This window comes from Crocuta crocuta, unplaced genomic scaffold, assembly GCF_008692635.1.
Source record: "Crocuta crocuta isolate KB4526 unplaced genomic scaffold, BGI_CrCroc_1.0 scaffold160, whole genome shotgun sequence".
NCBI classification, from domain to species: Eukaryota; Metazoa; Chordata; class Mammalia; order Carnivora; family Hyaenidae; genus Crocuta; species Crocuta crocuta.
This window is the reverse complement of record NW_027527591.1, coordinates 3,693,779-3,715,616: the sequence shown is the minus strand read 5'-3', so window position 1 is coordinate 3,715,616 and position 21,838 is coordinate 3,693,779. Positions and strand designations below refer to the sequence as shown.

At 35.2% G+C, this 21,838-nt stretch overlaps 1 protein-coding gene across 1 annotated transcript in view; it reads left to right on the top strand.

The window, feature by feature from the left end:
* Nucleotides 1-21,838, top strand: part of MAP2 (microtubule associated protein 2) — a 275,625-nt gene that overhangs the window by 50,148 nt on the left and 203,639 nt on the right. The window contains exon 2 of the mRNA XM_077771035.1: nucleotides 17,878-17,927. The gene's annotated coding sequence lies outside the window, so the exon portion shown is untranslated. The remainder of the gene's footprint in view (nucleotides 1-17,877; nucleotides 17,928-21,838) is intronic.

The window sequence follows — 21,838 nt, the reverse complement described above, 5'->3', positions numbered from 1 at the left end:
TGATTTTGCGTCCTGCAAGTTTGCTGAATTCATGTATCTGTTCTAGTAGTTTTTCCAGATCACTGCATTTATTCAGCCTATGTGATCCTCACCCTACTATTTCTCTTTAGTTTCACCAGTTAAGGGTATACCACCCAGCACTTTACTCACACTTCAGAAACCTGATTCATAGTGTTTTATGACATTGAACCAATCTGGGGAGGCAAATTTAGAAATGAATACTCATTCCCTTAGATGCACTCTATCGTGGTTAACCCAAGGGGAGCTTGAGATATGGGCATTCCACCAGGAGATGAACCAAAGCAATTTTGGTTACAACTGATTTGTGATTTGATCTTTGCAGATGTATTTAACTTTGATCTAGGCTTTAGGAAGTCACAGCAATTCAGTGGAGACAAATGTGGTAAGTGCCTGAAGACAATGACTTTATGCATATGTTTTGTCAGCTGGATTTTTTGTCTTGGCCAGAAAAGGAAAGTATGAGTCCTCCATATAATTCATACGATACAGGATGGATGGTAGAAAGGCACTCACACAACTTTTAAATAGTTATTATTCAATTATTCCTATAACCTAGAAAAAAAAACATAATCTATGGGAAAAGTATTCTCAATATTGGTTTATGATAAAAGGTTTCACATTAGAGTCAGCATGTTATATTCAGTATCCCTCAGTTTGGAGTTTGGTATTGTTATGAGAAAGATAGTGGGGATGTGTGTATTTTATATATGTTATTGCAAAAATATTATACATCTTATATGATACATATATTGTAAATTACATGTTATTGCAAAATATACATATATATTATGACAAATTTAAATGTGCATGTATGTAACAAATGGCAACTTCAGTAAGTCAAAAAATACTAGGAAAAAGCAGTGTTTCTTGGAGGTTGAACTGAGTGATTCAGATAAAATTTTTCAGACAAAAAACTAAGTAATATTTTACTTCACAGCAAGTAAAATGCATTGGAATTGTTACTCCAGGCTTCCATAGATACATAAAATTTAAACCTATAAACAGGCACAAGGAGAACATAGATCATTTTCTCAATTCAACCAATAACATTTCTGAATCCAATCTGGTCACGATTTATCCTCTCCCTCCTAACAGGGATAATTTCAAACGTAATTTAAAATAGATACTTTTTGCAAATGATAGCTTTTCACTATACTATCCTTCATTTAGTAGAAAGCATGTTTTCCCTATTTAATAATTTTCTGTATATATGAAGAGGAGTGAGTTTAGCTCTCTCTTCGTCATCTTGGTCCTATAGACTGGAAAGTTAATTTATAGTCATAAATCCTTAAACACAATGTATTACGGTAAAGCAGTTTGCTTATGTCACAAAGTTTGCATAAAAGAGGTTAACATCCTACCATGTGCTTATAATATATACATATATCATAGACAAATCACAAACCAGGGAAAGTAAAACCACCTTCTAATCAAATCTTAAAAATACTTATTTATAAGGTTTGGTGTTTTCTTTATTTACTGTAAAAATATAAGTTGCAGATGGAATTTTATTCACATATTTTTAATTTAAACCACTGTACACACTCAGCTACAAGTGTTCCCCTCCTTCCCGCTCCAGTGAAGTGGTTTTGAGAGCAAAATATTCTATAACATTAGGAGAAAAAGACTATTTGTTTAGCAATAAATGCTTACTAGGCATATTCTTATACCAAGGGTATATTTGAAAGGAAGAGTCTCACAAAACTCAGAACCAGAAATTATGTTAAATACTGAAGTACAACTTAGGGGTCAAATCACTCCTGCCATGTTCTAATGGAAACCACTATCCTTCTGGTTTTATATGTATTTATAAAACAACAACAATGTCTTTTTGAAATATAGTTCTTAGCCTCTATTTATATATCAGTTCTAAATATCAGCCTTTATTTGTATGCATTCTCCTCTCTTCTAATTTTGTACTTTCGTCTGTTTTCTTTCTAATTTTCTCCTTTCTTCTATTTTGTACTTTAATGCTATGTATTATCTCAATTATAATTATATGGAACATACATTCTAAGTACCAAAGTACAGGAAACATGAATAGGATGGGTCATTATGTAGCAGTATTCTAGAGTCTTCTATGAACATTGCCTAGGAAAATAGTTAAAGAATTAATGTCAGTCAATAGACGTTGGGTTTTTATTAGACAAAACTTTCTCTCCCTCAAAGTAGACAGCTTGTTCAATGCTAAAATGATTTTATCCTTTCAGATTGAATGTATTTTATTGTAGTGAGAATTTCTCATTTCAAAAAACAAGTTTCTTATCTTCCAAGATAGAGGAAAAAGTCTCTGGAAGAAACAAACATTTATAAAATACTTTAAAAACTGTTATGAATTTTAAGCTGAGGCCTTCTCCAAGAACATAACTGTAGATCCTAATTTTGGAAATAAGAGTCTTGTCCATCTAAAAGTGATGACAGTCAGTTAGGAATAAGATCCATTAAGCTCTGATTTAAGATTGTCTTTCTTAGTTTGGAATTAAGCATCTCAGTAAACAGATGCTGAAGAAAGAGACTCATTTACAGAAGAAAGTAAAATAGTCAAACTGCAATAATCCTCCCACCATTTTTTAAATTCTCTTATACTTATAATTCAGGCCATAATTTAGGAACTATATTGCTGCTCACCACTAGCTATCTTGAAAGTGAGGCATACTATCCTGGTGAGAGCCCCATTTTCCCGTTTCCCTAACGGTGATTAAAACTGGGCTGAGGGCCCAGTGTAATAAAAACAGTCTCAGAGATTTTTCACTAACCTTAGTCTGGGAAAAGCAACATTGGAAGTTTCCTTTCTTGAAAAATACACAATGTCCATATGATTAAATGCTCTTCAGTTTCTTTTCAACCACAGGCTGCACATTCGGGCCTTAATTGTACCAGCTGTTCCCTTAACCCATCCCCTAAATATTGCTCTTGAATGTAATTTGTCATGATATAAAGCCTTTTAAGTTTTCTTTATTACAATTCATCTTTTTTATACTAAACGAAATGTCCTTTTCTCATTTGAGAAGAGTGAGCTCTCTAGAGGGAAAAAATAAAAACAGAGATTTTTTTTATTCTGCACGTATTAGGGCAAATCCTTTTTTCCTGTCTTAATTGAATTCAGTTAAGTGTTCAAAAACTTTGCCACAAAGATCGGCTGAGCTATTTTTCTTTTTAAATGAGGCCAAGTCTTGTTGGCACCCATGACTAAGACCATACTGTGCGAGGGCAGCTTGCCAGCAGGTTTAACATTCGAGGCCAGGGTTTCGCTACGTCTGCTCAAAGCTTCTTCAGGAGTCCTGCCGTGAGGCCACCTTGCAGGCCAGTGGTGTGCTTTCTGCACAAGTATTATTTTCCCTGCTTTTCAGATGGTAGATTTGGAAATAAAGCACTCCATTTGCTTTTTCTCCTACAGAAGGAAAGAAAGAAAGAAAGAAAGAAAGAAAGAAAGAAAGAAAGAAAGAAAGAAAGAGTGGAATTGGGGGAAGCCAGGTGAGAGGTACACAATAATCTGAACCACTTCTACAACTTCTTGTGAGATGTAAACTATTTTTAAAAAAAGTTATTTTATAAAAGGGATAACCAGAGCAACTAATAAATATGACAGAACCAAACTGTAATGTGTAAGGATGGCTTTATCTTAAAACAATAGTTAAAATAAATATGGAGTAAAAAGTAAACCACAGTTTTCTTTCTTCTCTCTATTGTTTAGGTGCATGCATGTGAGGGTTTCTCTATGCCCAAAACCTTTTACTATTGCACGTAGTGGAGGAGGGGGTGGAAGAGCTTTAGGTTACCCTTTAACCAAAGCAAAGTGGACTTAAATGGATATTTAAGTCTGTCTTTGCCTCTGTGTATGTTTCCTTAGGTTCCTCTGACCTCTCTTTCCTCCTTGCCTCCCACCCTCTACGCTGACAGTTCTGACATTAAAGATAGTGCTGGATTACTCTAATTCTCTTGCATTAGAGAAGTACCAGTCAGGCTAAAGTTTTATAGAGCCTGGTTTGGATCAGTTAGGTGTGGGGAGAAGAAAACAAAAACAAAACAAAACAAAACAAAACAAAAACATAGAGGACATGTTCTTATTGCTACAGTTACCTGTGAAAGGAAGGATGTCGGTTATAGTTAGGTTAGGAGCCTGGTTTCTGAAATCAAGCAGCATAGATTCAAACCTAGATCATGCTCCTTATATGTGACCTTTAGTGCCTAATATTCTTATCTCTACAAGGGGTTGGCTGTAATATTATCTACCTTTTAAGTTTATTAAGAAGACCATGTGAGCTAATACATATACATATATGTATGTGTGTCTGTTTAATATAAAATATCAGTGAGTATTAGCTTATTTATCTAACTACAGGCTAATAGGTAGTACTTCCAAGACTTCAAAATGTTTCTGGGTATTTGAAGTACAATTTACAACCCTTCACATGAGAAGAATATGAAATATGAAAAGTTAGAAAACTGTTGTGAACAGTTAGCACATCGCTGCTACTTAGACTCTCTTACTGAACAGTCCACTTTTCAAATGTATGTTAGGCAGACTCATGTAAATAATTTAGTTTCTGCTGGTGTTTATCCTGCATTATTCAAATACCAACTGGTAGTGGCTGCTGTCTTCCATTCACTATAAAGTTCTGTATTTTTGCTTTGTTCATTTGTTTCCCATTTCTTTTTCAGATTTAATATGTAAATGTAAATTTTAAAAATTGATATTTTGGGATATGTCTTAAATTTGAAGGAGCTGCTCGTATTTCAACTGTAACTACATGAGGTGAAATTCAATAGACTGTGTGCACTATGCCAGGGTTTGAGACAACTTTGTAAAGAAGTATCTAGCATCTACCCAGTCATGCAGTTTTATTGTCTTGTTTTCACTTTAAGCAGCTTTATTTGAGAAGCAGTTAATAAAGCGTTCTGTCCTAATGAATAAAATGAATATTAATATCTAATGTTATGGCATATGATGATTCATTTTCAAGTTACAAAATTAAGTGATTCTGTGAAATAGTTTAGGGAATTTACCAGAGAGTGGAGAACCTCTCAACCAATTAAGGTGTTCAGGAAGAAGAGTCCATAAATTGAGCCGTAACATCTTATGACAGAGACTGGGGTGGGGTTGGATTCTGTGTCAACCTAAAGTGTCTAAAATTGGTTCTTCCCCAGAAAGGTGAGTTCAGCTCCAGAAGAAGAGATAAGTATATGTATACATGAAAATATACATACATATACTGTACAGGAAACATACATGTACATGAAAATCCCTCACGTAGGACCCTTAACTATGAAGCCAGGTTGTCTTAAATTTTGAAAAATGAAGGAAAGTATAATCGTAGATTTTTATTCAGAACATAGAATTTTGATATGTTTTTGTTCCAAACCTATCCTCTGTTATTAAGCATTTATTAGTTCACAATATAATATAAAGGACAGCTAGTCTGCATGAATTTCTTATTTATATGGGATTTATGATATTGTAGGGCTTTTTCTGGGTTAAAATATACATGAATCTCATTCTTTTTTTAAATAACATATTCTTATGCATATGAATNTCTTAGGAGGGAACACATAGGAAAAGTTGGGGTTGAATGATTTGTCTCAAAGACAACAGTGGAATTAGTCTTGATACCTTGTCGATTCATACTTAAAAACCAGTACCTGTAGTTCCATCATAAGGATTGGTCACGTGTCTTAGCTCTCTTATTAAGTTGTAACTCTCTGAAGATGGAGTGGTATGCTTGCCTCGTGTTGCTTAGATCACAAAGCACCCGACCCCACATAGTGTAGACACTTAGAAATATTTGTGTAAGTGAATGTGTCAATAATAATCATGGGTAGTTAAGGCTTATATTAAATAAAATAATGTCACCAGCAGAAATCTAATGTCACCTTCACTGACTTCAGTGTTAGTACATGGTAGTGTTTCAGAGTTAGCCTCATTAAAAACTAGGTGAACCCTTTCCCGTTTGACACATGTGGTAGTATGTGTGTAGGTTAATATATTATTGGCAAAGATAGACATCAGTCTCAAGATGTAAGCAGATCTGCACAAGCATGTTATGGAGTGAAAAAATTCATTTGTTGAGCCCCTATTATATGCCAAATTTTGTGATATGCTCTGAAAACTTAATATCTTATGTGATCCTCAAAGAAATCTGGGAAATAGGTATTCGTATCTTCATTCCAAAGATGAGAAAACTGAGGCTCATACATATATTTAAACACTGATTGGTGAAAAAAATGGTAGGATGCAAATACATTGCCTGGGTTCTTTCCATTGTAACAACTTCCTTAAATTTTTATTTCTATAAGAGTAAAAATTCTTTGTAGTAACAAAATTTGAATACTAATATAACACATGATGCACCAAGTTGAATGTTAAGTTCACAAAGCAGTGTATTTAGAAATAAAGTCAGGGGACTCCTAGGAGGCTCAGTCGGTTGAGTGTTCAACTTCAACTCACATTTCTTGAGTTTGAGCCCGGAGCTGGGCTCTGTGCTGACAGCTCAGAGCCTGGAGCCTGCTTGGGATTCTGTGCCACCCTCTCTCTCTCTGACACTTCCCTGCTAACTCTCTCTCTCTCTCAAAAATAAACATTAAAAACTTAAAAAAAAAGAAATAAAGTCATGAAAGTATTCTTAGTGCTTTATTAAATCAAAGTTCTTGATTACACACTAATGATTGCAATATTAAGTTTTTAAAAATTTCATTCAGGTTAGTTAGCATATAGTGCAACAATGTTCTCAAGGGTAGATTCCTTAATGCCCCTTAGAATATTTTTCTTAAAGTAGAAATTTTGAACTGTGATCACAGAAAAGAATATTTCCTAAAAAATTATTTTTGCTTTTATTTTTTATTACTGGATATTATGCATGTTCATTAAAGAAAAGTTAATAATACAAAAAAGTGAGACAAATACAAAAGAAGAGAAAAATCCTAGCATTGAAACAGGTCCCTTGTTTTAATGTTGATTTCGTTACTAGTACTTGTACCAAGAGTCAATGGCACATTTACCTTTTGTTGAAAAAAAAAGTTTTTGAAATTACTTATACTTTGGTGATCCAGTCTATTTATTATGGTTCCTGTTTATATACCAGAAGAAAATGCATTTTGAAATACGAGGCCAAAATGTCATAATTCATTGTTCAATTCGCCTTTTAGCAATGCCAGAGTTTGCAGTAATCTTTTGAAATATTTCCAAGTCACATCAGCATGTTTTGCCGTAACAGAGCACACACCATTTACTTCTATCCATCCTTTCATTCTGGGAGGGATTAAATAGAATGCAGGGAGTCTGGAAAGGTGGTTGACAGCTGGGAGAGATTTTTGTAGGGGCCTCAGAGTCTTCCAGAAGATTGATTATGCAGCATTTTCTGCCAGTTCCCTTAGTTTCACCCAGGTTATCATCCCATCAGGAACTTGGCTCTGGACCTCATTGTGTTTCTGATAATTTAGATGACTTTAGGACATTCCCTTAATCTCCTGAAGCTTGATTCCATTTTTCAAATATATGGGTAAGTTCCCTTATACCCTATAATCTTCCTAAGGGTTATATAAAGAAAAAAATAATTTGCATTTGAAAAAAAATAATTTTAACTTTTGCGGGAGTCATTTGAATTGACTGTTCAAACAGTAAAATGACTTCCCCTGAGTTCAGTTGGAAATTCAGCCTGCCTTCTTTCTGCAGTGAACATTCACTGACAGGTGCTCTGTAGTTTATAGTACAGCATGAGGATGTCAAGGCAGTTTCTTTGATGCGTCATTATACCCAATCTTATCTTTCTCAACAAATTTGCTTGGGAATGAATAAATGCAAGTCAGGAAATCCTCATTTTGTGTTTTTACTCTGCCTTTTTACCACCTTGGTCTTCTTGATTTGGGATTGGCTAGAAAATAATGCCTCTTCGATTATTTAAATATCCCTTGTCAGCTGTAAGCTCTACTCTAAAAAAGAAAAAAAAAATTCCTGTGAAAGAACTTAAATCTTCTAGCTCTGTTCCCAGAAGCACACTGAAACTGGCAGATGGAAACACAATAGCGATTGTGCGGCATGACTGCAGCCGTGACACACACACACAACAGCAGTTGGTAATTGGGTTCCTTATTACAGACAGGGAGAGGCCTATTGACTTTGTCTACTGCTAAAGAGTATATACAGTTACAGTGCTGTGGCACTGGATCCATCAAACACTGAGTGCTCCGAGAAGTGACAAGGGGGCTGGCTGTACAGGCTACTGCTGGCTGTCTTCAGATGAGTCACATGGGGCAGCATGTTGGTGTTGTCTGACTGCTGTCAAAGTTTATTTCCCTCTCTGCTAACTGTTTGAAAATGTCTGTACCAAGGGGAATATTTACTAGTGTATTGTAAGTAATTTTGTGCCTGGCCCATCCATAATAATCATTATGGATGGATTATAGAACCAACCTTCCGTAACATCTTTTTTCTTTTTATGTCAAAGTTTGGAAAACGCATGTTATTATTTGGAAATACTTCAGCACATGAGTGTATCAAAACGTAGGTCATTTGTTTTCCTTGGTCTTTCGATTATTTTCCTTCTCACATGACATTTGACACTTTGGCAAGCTAACAATTGTGGATAGCCCGTTACTAGAGATTGCCTTTCATTGGGAAGCAGGTATAATGAGTCAGAGCCAACTAAATCTAGGTCAACAGAGGTATCTTAGTTTACAGGATTAAGCAACACTGTATATGAGGAAGAACTTAAAGTCTATAGATGTAAAGTGACAGTGTTAGTATTTGAGTTCACAAACTGCATCTTCGGTGCATTTTGAGAATGCACATGAACGTGTTACATTTGCACTTTCAAACTTGAGGACAGTTGAAAGCCAGGAATCTACTGGTAGCAATGTTCCCCTCTGAAAGGGCAGTGGATGAGAGTCTAGCTTTTTGGCTGTGATAGTGCTGTTTCAGCTTGTATCTATCAGCTGCTGAAATTGGGTGGTAGAGAACGCTTCCAACTACCATTCTTTACCCTGCTTTGCTTTCTTCATAGAAATGATACTATCTTACCTATTTGTGTTCTGTTAGAAGAATGAAGGGCAGGAATCTTGTTGATAACTTATTGGTCACCAGCATATACCAGTCCCTAGAAATGGCTGCCATGAAATAGGTATTCAAAAATTATTAGTTAAAAGAGTGAACAACTAACTCCCAAGTGTATTCCATTTGCCTGGGAAAATATCCTTACGCAAAATAATCACGAAGCTGTGTCTTGGATCACTGTCAGGCTATAAACATTCTATTTAGTTATGCAGCACTCCTTTGGTTTTACTAAGGATTAAACAGACCAGGTTAGGAATTTGATCACCATTTGTAATATTTTCTTTATAGTTTTAAATAAATGGTTCAGGAAATTGTAAGTATAGGAGTGCCTACCTGTGAAATACAGGGAAAATATGTATTGCTAATTTACTTTCATTCTACTACAATGCTTTTTGCTTCAGTGCTGCTTTGGGGGAAATTAAAGCTTTAGCTCCTGATTAGTTCAGTTGAGGAATGGTAGGAGTCTGAGAAAGTACTTAATATTTAACATTGGTAACAGTAGATCTGTTTCCTACATTAATGCTTTTAGACTTACAAGAAACCCTAACTTTTGCTGCTGCTACATTTGTTCCAGATATAGGATTTCCCATTATTATGTATAAATTCTAGCCTTCTTTGGTCCTTTGTATGTAACATGAAATGCAATATTAAAATGGATGAAAATGGTCTTTTTAATAGTAGTTCTGAAGCCAATCTTTTTATACCTCTTTTGGGTATTTGCAATTCTTTATTAAATTAATTAAATTATGTTGGAAATGAGTTATAATAACACCATATGTAAGAGTTAAGTATACCTCGATTCATCCAGGAGAAAGTCTGTGACTCAGAGAAGTAGGTTCAGAAATGTGTGGAATGCTCCAATTTGGCTTGTTAGTGCCTTACTAGAGTTTTCAGGAAATGAGAGCTTTGGGCAACAGATTTACTTTATTGTTTAAGGATTGCCTATAACTGCACATTCCTTTGAAATCCAAGTTTCACTGAAATGACAAAATGGCCTGTTGGTAGGCCGAGGAGAATGTGTGCTTTCTGAATTAGAGAAAATCAGGGTTGTGACAGTCTTCACAAATATCCTGATGTTAGACACGAGCAATATTTCTCCTTTCTGGTGAATGTCTCATGTGTTTCCCGCATCTTTCAAAATCTCAGCTATAAATCCAAGTATTACTGCCAAGATTCTCCACTAAAGATTTTGAACAAGTAATTAATAATGCATTCACTTTACAATAAAGCCATTTCAAAGGAGACCTTGGATTTTAAAGGCTAATGGTTTCAGTGAACCGGTGGGTTTTTCATACTGAAGAGTAAATAAGCCTATTGGCTTTTGCAGATTCTGTCATCACTCCAGTGTGCCACCTCACTACGAAAATAAATACAGCATCGTTCAGATACATTTTAACTCTCAAATAACTCACTGCTCTGTTCCATCATAAGCCTTAAATACATTAACTTCTTAAACTATTTATATGCCTAACATTAAGAAAAGAAAAATTTTAAAGAAGGGAAAAAAATGAAAGACTCTTGGATGAGAATATGTAAGGCCTTTTTGCTGTAGACCTATAGGGTAAGATCAGCAAAAAAATTCTTAAAAAGTACATACTGCCATCTTCCAAATTTTTGTCCCACTGAAAATGCTTAGAGGAAGAACTACAGGAAACCAAGTTCTTTATATTTCAAAAATTTGTCATTTGGCTTTTTAAAAGCATGCTTACAGTCACTATTTCTGCCCGAATTTGAATACGCCGGAATTATTGAAGGAATCACACAGTTATGAAGGACCATCAGAATCTGAACTTAAAACAAGAGATTAAAGACTATATGTATATATAAATATACACAAGCCATACACCCAAATGTATATAATGTATTTCACCTTGTTTCTGACTTTTGTTGTTATTTCTTTGCCTTAATAAATGATGTTTGTGTGATGTCAATTACTTAGGAGTCTTTATCAATAAGTACTGGATATTTAATCTTGATAAGCTTAGTTTTCTCCTGGGAAACTAATATATAGTAACAGTGTCTGCTGTATTGGGTCTTGTAAGGATGAAGTAAATAATGCATGTGACATATTTTGTATCATGCCTGAGTTACGTGGACACTTAACAATCATTCCTTACTATTGCTGTTGTTTTGTATTAGAAACAGTACAATAGTTTTTGAAAACAAATTCCATGACTGAGGTGTTTCAAAGTGCTTCACTTTAAGTGAGCTCTCATTATGCAGTGGCTATATCACCCAGTCATTCTGTTTTCTGTATTGTGACAGTAGATGAGTGACTTAGACACATGTAGCTGGCCCTGTTTAGTCTTAACCTCTCTTTGCCATCATTATTATACAGCTACAGTAAACATGTCAGAGTACAGAACATTCCATTAAGAGCCATACCTAGTGCCTGGCTTCCTACAGTGTTGTTTTATATGAATAATACAAAGTCTAGAGGTGAAATTAGTTGGAGTGTCCATGACTCAGCCTGTTTTTCCGGGAAGTGACTCATTCCACAGTTATAGATAGATCGCTGACTTTATGCCATACACCACACCAAGTGCTTGAGATACAAATGTGGATTTGCTGGATCACTGGCCCAGAGCAGCCCACAGTCTGGGCAGGCAGGCTACAGCATCATTCATTAAGAACAGTATGAGTTTACATGTGGACAGTACTTTATGAATGTTATATCTACCTATCAAGATAGTGATTAAATACACAATAAAGTGGGCTGGCCAGACTACCAAACTATGGCTTGGATCACACAAATATACTTCTGATTTTATATTGATTAATTATATTAATCAATATAAAATATAATCAAAATAAAATAAATATATCAATAAAATAAATATAATCAAAATAAAATCAAATATAAANTTGAGATACAAATGTGGATTTGCTGGATCACTGGCCCAGAGCAGCCCACAGTCTGGGCAGGCAGGCTACAGCATCATTCATTAAGAACAGTATGAGTTTACATGTGGACAGTACTTTATGAATGTTATATCTACCTATCAAGATAGTGATTAAATACACAATAAAGTGGGCTGGCCAGACTACCAAACTATGGCTTGGATCACACAAATATACTTCTGATTTTATATTGATACGTTTCAGCCTAATTATATCACCACAATTTTCATTCTTTTTTGTTCTTAGTGTTGAGTAAAACCTCATTCTTTCTGCATATCACATAAATCATACTCTCCACAAACAGGCTAGTTGTCTGATAAATACCTTCCCTTGATTATCCTGCCAGAAACTCAAACTCAATCTGTCTACAAAAGCCCCTCACCGTCTACTCTTTCTCAGCAACCTGATCTTACCTGTTACTGAGAATGGCACCATCTTTCTAGGAGTTTGTCTCAAACCCTCAGAATTATTTTGGTTGCTTTTCTCTGTCCTGCACCTTTCATATCCAACGAATTCCTAAGTCCCATAACTTATGTACATCGGTATGTACTGAATTGCATCTCCTCAAAACTTGTATGTTGAAGCCCTAACCTCTAAAGCGACTACATTTAGAGATAGGGCTTTTGGGCAGTAGCCAGTGTTAAATAAGGTCAATAAAGTGAGGCCATAATTTGGCAGTTGCTATGTAAAGGCACAGTGAGAAGGTGGCTGTATACAAGCTAGGATGTGGGCTCTTACCAGAACCTGATCAAGGTGTTACCCTGAGATCAGACTTCCAGTCTCCAGAACTGTGAGAAAATGCATTTCTGTTGTTTAAGTCTCCTCATCTACAACGTTTTGTTATGGCAGCCTGAGCTAAGATACTTGCTATGCAGTAGTTAGGGTATCCTTCTTCCTTTGCACTGACACTGTCTCTACCTGAGTTGACTCTTCCTTATCATTCACTTGAACTTTCGAAGGAGCCATCTAAGTGGTTGATTCTTCTTTAATCTCTTCTCATCTCTGATCCAATCTACACAGTGTTGCCAGATTCAGTTACCTAATTATGCCATTCTTGAATTTAAAACCTTCAGTGGTTCACTTTAGCATACAAAATTAAATATATTTAATTATGTAGCCTCGTCAACTTGTCATTCAAGGTTATTACCCTATACCGACCCAACCTAGCCTTTCACCCAATTAGTGTTTTTCTTGTGTGTTATATTCCAGTCAGGTAGGACTGCAGGTGTTTGTACAGACAGCCTCTGGGGTTAGCTTCTTTCATTACTTTGTTTCTGCTGAGTTCATTGTCTGAGTGGGTCTCCTTCCCATTCCATCTCTGTTTATCAAAATCCTTTACCTCCTTCGAGGCCCAAATCAAAAGCATGTCCTCTGTGAATCCTTATCTATATAATAGGATTTTGTTGTGTTCTTTTCCTCTTCTTTGATCTCCTATAGCTCTTTGCGGGTGTTTCTTTGTGACAGCAGGCATATTCTGCTTTGTATCTTAGCCTTTGTCTTTTGGCTTTTCATAACCACCCCCATCCCACCACATTCTCACCAGCTCTTTGATGGCAAAGAACTTTGGATCACTGAAATACTAAACAAAGCTATAAAAATATCCACAGAACTGTTCCATATTTAAAAAAATAAAGATTACAAACAATTAAAAAGCACTTCAATTAATTTTTTAACAATTGATTTTTAATTTGTCTTGCAACTTCAGTCCTCCCTACATTTGTATCTGTAAATTGAAGCTCAAGCAGTAACTTTTCTATTACTTAAGCAACAACAGTTTCTGTAAACTGAGATTCATGTGAAGGGAAAAGCACAAGAAGTGTGAAAGGTGGGTTTTCAATTCACCATGGACATTGGTAATCTAGTAGCTAAAATATATCTGCTGTTTTCCATTTTTAGTTTCTTGTGAGGTGTAAACAAGCGTACTTCAGCTTGATACAGAGTTTATAACCTGATGTCATCATTACAATATGATTTATAATATGTAGGCATGAGATCATTTCTTATTGGAAAAGAGACAAGGTGGGGGGGGGGGNCAGAAACAGTTAACTCTCAAGATTATTTTCTGACATTTCCGCTACCTTTTTGTTGTGGAGCCAGAGGATGGAGAAATGGTGCTTTTATATGCTGATAAGTTAAGCTGCCTGGAAGCAGGTGCTGAATGCTATTGAAAAGAATTTCATTTGAGTTCTGCTCTGGGCATTGTTTAGTGGAATACGCACTGAGTCTTGACCCTGTGTTTGAAATGGCAGATGTTCACAGTGAAGGGTGAGCCTTAGGGCAACATAAATCTTCACTATTCTGTGCCTATTTGCTCAATAACTGGGTTGAATGAAAGAAAAAAAAAGGTCTAGAGACTAGTTATTTACAAAGCAGCTGCTCTTGGCACTGCAAATGGAAGTGCCCCCTTAAGAAAGCAAGCAAACAAACAAAAATCCTAAGAGCCCAAGTGAGCCTAAGTCCACAAGGTCAAAACTGGCCACCTCTTCTTCCTCAGAATTTTGTCTCCAGAAATATTTCTGATGCAAGTCTGGTGAGACAAAAAGGATGAGATTTTTCTCTTATTTCTGCCAAAAGGGGAATTTTTAACTATTTCTTTAAATTTGGCAAAGCATCAGAAAAGCACAATACTAAGCACCTTCATTCATTTGACAAATATTTATTTACATTCTTCTATGTGCTAAATATTTTGCTAAGCCTAAGGGTTCAAATACAAGGTTTGCATAGCTAAAATAGCACTATTATTTTTTTTTTAGAGAGAGAGAGAGCATTAGAGCATGAGTGGGGGAGATGGGTACAGGGAGCAAGAGAGAGAAAATTAAGCGACTCCACGCTCAGCATTGAGACTGACGTGGGGCTTGATCCAGTGACTTTGGGATCTTGACTTGAGCCAAAATCAGAAGTCAGATGCTCAACTGACTGAGCCACCCAGGTGCCTCAGAATTAGTATTTTAAATAAAGTTTATATTTGATGCATGCTACATAGAAAATACTTTGGAGGCAAGGCTGGGTTGAGGTAGAGAGGTAGAGGTGGTGGCAAGTGAGAATTTCTCCCCATAGGGGCACCTGGGTGGCTCAGTCAGCTGAGCTTTCAACTTCAGCTCAGGTCATGATCTTGCAGTTTGTGGGTTCGAGCCCTGTGTTGGACTCTGTGCTGGCATTTTCAGAGCCTGGAGCCTACTTTGGATTCTGTGACTCCCTCTCTCTCTGCCCCTTCCTTGCTTGCACTCTGTCTCTCTCTCTCTCTCTCTCAAAAATAAACATTAAAAAATTTTTTTAAAAAGAAATTTTCCCCACGAATGGAATTCATATATATCCAGGTTCATGTTCCATAAAGCCTGACTTCTGAAAAGCTCTATAAGTATCATTCTGTTTTTACTATGAAAGCATATATGTAAGAAGACAAAATCCAACTTACTTCAAAGAATATTCAAGATATTAGGATCTTGATCCAGTATGTTAAAGAAGTCTTAGCAAGAAGTAGCTAGGGCCAAATGGAAAATTGAGGCTTAGGACAGCACACACATAAATGTGCAGATCTATGTAGTCTTCCGTGGCTCTGGGCTACCAGGGAGCCACGTTTTCTTAGGGAATGATAAATGGTGACCAACATGGTGAGATGTACATATATGCAGAGTGCCCATGACTTGTTCTTGTCTTTCATTTCTATATTCATATGTACTGTTTCAGCCTCCTCTTTCACACAGAGGAGGACATTCACGCATGTACACATTTAGCACAGACAGCCATACATGCAAAGTCACTCAGTGTGTTGGACCACTGTCCTTCCTGCTCTCCCAGCATTTTTCTTCTTATTTTAGGAAAATTTTTCTTCCTCTCCTTTTCCTTCTCTCTACTAGTCTTTTTTCTTTGTTTAATCCCTCCAACTTTCTTTTTTATTTAAATTTGTAGAGCAAAAAAGAAACAAAACAAAACAAAAACCGTGCTTAATAACGAGTGTCCCAAACTGTCTCTGGTTATAGCGTTCTGAATATCTCAGTAATTTTTTTTCATGGTGCCCCACAGGCCAAAAGAAACACTTTACAGTTCTGTTTAATTAACATAAGTATATATGTCCTAATAACTGAATGGCTTTTTGAAAAAAAATTGAAAGAAAAATCTTTTTACTTCACACTTAGAAACCCAAATTAGTCACCAATGGTGTGTGTGTGTGTGCGTGTGTGTGTGTGTGCCTGCTGGGTACAGCCCAGCCCTCAAAGCTGGGAGTCAGATTGGATGTTGTCATCCTCATTTCTTACTCCATATTGACTTTCATGCCATATTTTCTTTTATATTACAAATGTTATCAAAAATCCAACTTTGCAGACTTATCAGATTGAAACACACGTAGAAAATCTAAAATTGAAACTGCGAATTACTTCAAGTTAGCAACTTGTGTTGTGCCCAATGGATGTTGCTGTTTTTCATTTATTGAATATATTTTATTGGTCTCGGAATTTACAGTGGTGTCCTGGGGTACCATGGCACATAGCCTGGGAAGTGGTGGCTTTACAGAAAAAGAATAATATTGATATCAAAGTAAAATAAAGCAGGTGTTTGAAGTGGAAGTAGACATATTAAAGGCACTAATCTTGAAAGTTCCTCATAAATTTCCCCAAATCCTTTTGTTTAATCTTCACAAATTAATCCACCTATCATTTCATTCTTGTCAAATAAAGTTCACTTTTTTTAAGTATCTACTCTTGAGATTAACAATCAAGAATTTCATGTCCAATCATACTTTTTTGTTTTATTAGTATTTCTTTTATATTATCTTTTAATAAAAACTATATATTTAAGGCAGATAACATGATGCTTTGATATACATAGTGAAGTGATTACTATATGTAAGCTAATTAACATAACTTCCTAGAATATATGAAGATTATTTTAGACTATCTTTTGACTAATGCACATGTACACATATAGCACGCACAGCCGCACATTCAAAATCACTCTGTGTGTTGAACCACAGTCCTTCCTGCTCTCCCAGTATTTTTCTTCTTATTATAGGAAAATTTTATGTTACTTTTTAATTAATATAGTTGATTAATAGTTCAATTTCCATTAAAAAATTACCATTTAAGGTTAATTTTGCTTTTGGATTTAACCTAGGAGTCTCATAATGACCATTTGTAATAGTATCTTGTGGAACAAATTCTAACTTCTCACCAGTTAACTCACAAATATACTTCTGACCTGTGTTTTTTTTTTTTTAAATTGGAGATTTAGTAATAGACACTCCTTGCAGCAAGTCAAGAATTATACTCTATGTCATGTGTCATGTTAGTTATTATTATCTTTACTAACTGTCCAAAAGGCTGACTTTTGGCACAGAAATTTTGGGTTTGTTTTTTTCCTTGGTGTATCTTCTTTGGTGTTTCCATCTGACAGTGTGCTTCTCAGCATAATTTAGTGGCAGGGCTAAAGTGTAAGACAAGAGTGGGAAGGTGGCTATGTTGACACTAGAATTGTCTTATTTGACTTCTGTTGCTTTTTAACAGATTGTTGATCTTGGACTAAAAATCTACAGACTGTTAAGCCAAATTAAGGATCCAAATGCAGTAGTTTTATTATTTTCAATTAAACGTCTTTCATGAGAAATGGTAGTACACTGAGTACAGGATTTGTTAAAAAATTGGGTGGTTGATGTTTTAGAATATAAGCACAAGCATTGTTCTGCTTTACATAAAAACTGCTGAACATAAAAATAGGGTCTAATTTGGGCATCTAATACATCTTGTTAAATGAGATCTAGAAAATAATATAAGGTTTTATAACTACATAATCAGCCAGTATATTTTATGGTGCAAGGAACCAAGTAACTTGACTTCATCTTCTTTTTAGTAAAATAAAAGATTGAATCATTCAATTGATTTAATTTACAGGATGTTTTTCTATTTATCTTTCAGATTTTATTGACCTGATCCAAGGTATCTTGTGACTGCTGGCTGGAATTAAGGTTGGTGATGTGTTTATTATTGATTATGAATAAGCTGTGAAATAAAATCAAGGCATCTTGAGCCTTTGGAGAATTGGGTTCAACAACTGTTGCAGAGAATGGTGTTGAAAGCTGAAACTTAGTGAGAAATGGATGCGTTTCAGACTTGGGGTGCTTAACACACGTTTTACTCAGGAGCATTTGTTTTCATAGTTAGTATAATTTCTTTGATTTTCAACTGTTGTTTCATTTATTTTACCTGTCTTACAAGCTGAATTTTGATCAACTAAAAAGATCCAATTCTAATTTATTCCTTTAATAAATACACATGTCAAAAGAATGACTTCTTTGTAAGGCTGCCTAACATTTTAAAGAAGGATCAGCTTCCTGAATTTGCAGGGAAACTTGAGGCCCACAGTTTGGTGTCCACACTTCCTGAGGATGGTGGAGTGGAGACATTGCTTATCAGCTGCAAATTTCAATTAACTGGCAAAAATGTTAAGATGCCATTCCTTTTGTTCTGTTTTCTTGTTAATTGATTTTATGAGAGACTCAAAACAGATAAACTGAGTTTAGAGTAGTAACAGAGAGCCTTAGAGGGTGCTCACCTCAGTAAGCTTGGAATTTCACTTATCCTTTCTATTTTCTTCTTTAAAATATGCATTCAGATTTTAAAACAAAGGAAAAAACGAATCCCTGTATGAAATGAGGGCTTTTCTTGCTCATATAACAGCAAAATGTCAGGTGTTGCAAAACTTTTTGTGTAGGGCTTTGATTAATAATTAACATAAAGAAAAACATTGGCGGGGCGCCTGGGTGGCTTAGTCAGTTAAGCGTCCGACTTTCGCTTAGGTCATGATCTCGCGGTTCGTGGGTTCGAGCCCCGCGTTGGACTCTGTGCTGACTGCCAGCTCAGAGCCTGGAGCCTGTTTCAGTCTGTGACTCCCTCTCTCTCTGACCCTCCCCTGCTCGCGCTGTCTCTCTCTCTCTCTCCTAGAAATAAATAAAACATGAAAAAAATTAAAAAAAAAAAGAAAAACATTGGCTTTTCATTTATGCTTACATTAATCAGGAATTTAGCCTTCAAAGCCCATATTTCCCCTTCGAACCACTCTGTAGCACATGGCAGGCACACAGCAAATATGTACTATTTCTGTCTTCAATTCTGACCTCACTCTTCCACCCCTGCACACACACACACACCCACACACACACACACACACACCCCACTGACTGTTGTTTCTCTCTTTCATGTACAAACTATGTGTCCTTGTCCTGGAAATATGTGTGGATTGTAGCAAAGAGACTATGTTGGAATCATGACTACTGATAATTAGAAATAATAAGCAAAAGAGTAAAGTATTTACACAAGGATAGTTGAGAATATTTCTGTGTAACCTGTATTATTTTATTATGTATGCTCATATAGTTGGGAGTTGAGTTTATTGAAGATATGTAGCTTGGTTTCCTTTCTTATCTGCTCCTCAGTACATTCTATGTAAACTTGCACATATTTAAACATGAAATTTCTTGTAAGACCTTTTGAACTTTCGGCTACTCTTCTTTTTCCTGTCAGCCTGTATCCATCTGCCAAACAGCAATTACAAGTAGATGACATTTTTGGCAAAGTATAAATCTTTGAATCAGAAATGTTTTCATATACAGGGTTAACTTTGAATTGTTACTTTTTCATCTTAATTGAAAGTAAATTATACTTTGCCCCTCTTCCTTGTTGGATTGTGTTTTATGGTGGCTATGCTCAACATGGCAACTTGAAATCTCTCCTTTTGGCTACTTTTCAGAAAGAAGAAAAAAATGAAAATGACCATTCTTTTCTAAACTAAAGCTAAGTTCTTTTGCTTCAGGAAAAAAAATTTCTTTATAGAAAAGCTCCTTAATATTAGCTAAGCAAAATAACTAGTGATGCTGGATAAAAGCAAGATATAGATAGAGGTTTATAAAATGAAGTGTCAGAAATGTTCTTTCACTTCTGTACAGCAAAGGAAACCAACAAAATGAAAAAGCACCCTACTTAATAGTAGAAAATATTTGCAAATCTGATAAGATATTCAAAATATGTAAATTACTCATACAACTCAATAGCAAAAACACAATCTGATTAAAAAATGGATAGAGGACTAAATAAGATATTTTCCCAAAGAAGACATACCAATGGCCATTGGACACATGAAAAGACGGTCAACATTACTAATCATCAGGGAAATGCAAATCAAAACCAAAATCAGATGTCACCTCATACCTGCTAGACTGGCTAGGATCAAACAGATAAAGAATAACAAGTGTTGGCAAGGCTGTCTAGAAAAGGAACCCTTTGTGCACTGTTGGTGGGAATGCAAATTGGTGCAGCCACTATTAAAAACAGTATGGGGATTCCTCAAAAATTTAAAGACAGAACAACCATATAACCTAGCCGTTTTGCTTCTGAAAATGAAAACACTAACAAAAAGATAAATGCACCCTCATGTTCATTGTAACATTATTTATAATAGCCAAGGTATGAAAACAATCTCAATTTCCATTGATGATGAATAAAGATGATGTAGTGAGTGAGTGAGTGTGTGTGTGTGTGTGTGTGTGCAAAATGGACTATTACTTAGCCATAGAAAATAATGAAATCTTGCCATTTGTGACAACATGGATGAATCTTGAGGGCATTATGCTACATGAAGTAAGTCAGACAAAGAAGTATAAATACTCTATGATGTCACTTATATGTGAAATCTTAAAAAAAAAAAAAGATGAAAACAACCTAAGTTCATAGATATAGAGAACAGATTGGTGGCTGCCAGAGGCAGGGGCATGGGGGGGGGTGGGCAAAATGGGTGATGGGAGTTAACCCATCTATATATATATATATCTATATAACCTTTCTATATTAAAATGAATAAGTTATGGGGATATAATATACATCATAGTAACTATAGTTAATAATACTCTACTACCTATTTGAAAGTTGCTGAGACAATAGATCTTAAAAGTTCTCATCAGAACAAAATAAAATTTTATAACTATGCACGGTGACAGATTTAACAAGACATTTTGCAATATGTACAAATATTGAATCATGTTATATACCTGAAAGTAATGTGATACTATATGTCAATTATAACTCAATAATTTTTTAAAAAATGTCTTTGCAGTGTTTCATCAATTCTGAGATGTCCATTTCTTTCACATAAAACTATGTAAATGTAAAAAAAATGCCATAGTTGGCAGATATTTTTTTCTTTCTTCCTGGCAAATTAAATATGTCTTACAATAGATTGTATCTTAGATTCTATGATATTACTGAATTTAGACTGGCAAAAAGTTTAAATTCCCTAAAGTTATTAGAAATGGGAATCAGAGTGATGGCCAAAAACTGGAAAGTCAAACTTGATACTGATTCTTGGAAACATTTTGCACACCCTTCTTATCTTTAAAAATATATATATATAAATGTGTATCTGTATTTCCAATTTATTTTTTTCTCTACATTATTAATACTGCTACTAATATTTTGGTAGATTTCCCTCCATTTTTTTGTCTTGCTTTGTTTTCACAAAATTAAAGTTAAACCTTGTATTTTGTAACTTGTGGTTACTTGAAAATGATTTTAATGACTGTGAGATGTTTTACCCTATAGATATTCCATAATTTTTTCACCATTTTACTTATTGTTGGACATTCAGATGATTTCTAATATCTCACGTATCAACTTGGACCTGGACCTCCCTCCTAATTCTAGTCTATACCTCTGCCTTGAATTCTGATGCTTTCTGTATGTTTCTATACTGCTAGGCTGCTTGCCATCAAGTTCTTTGCTTTCATTATCTTATCTGTAAAATGGGAACAAAAATAACTTATACTTCATTAAAATATTAAGTGCGGTAATGTATAATTATGAATCTTAAAACAGGGAGGATTCCAAA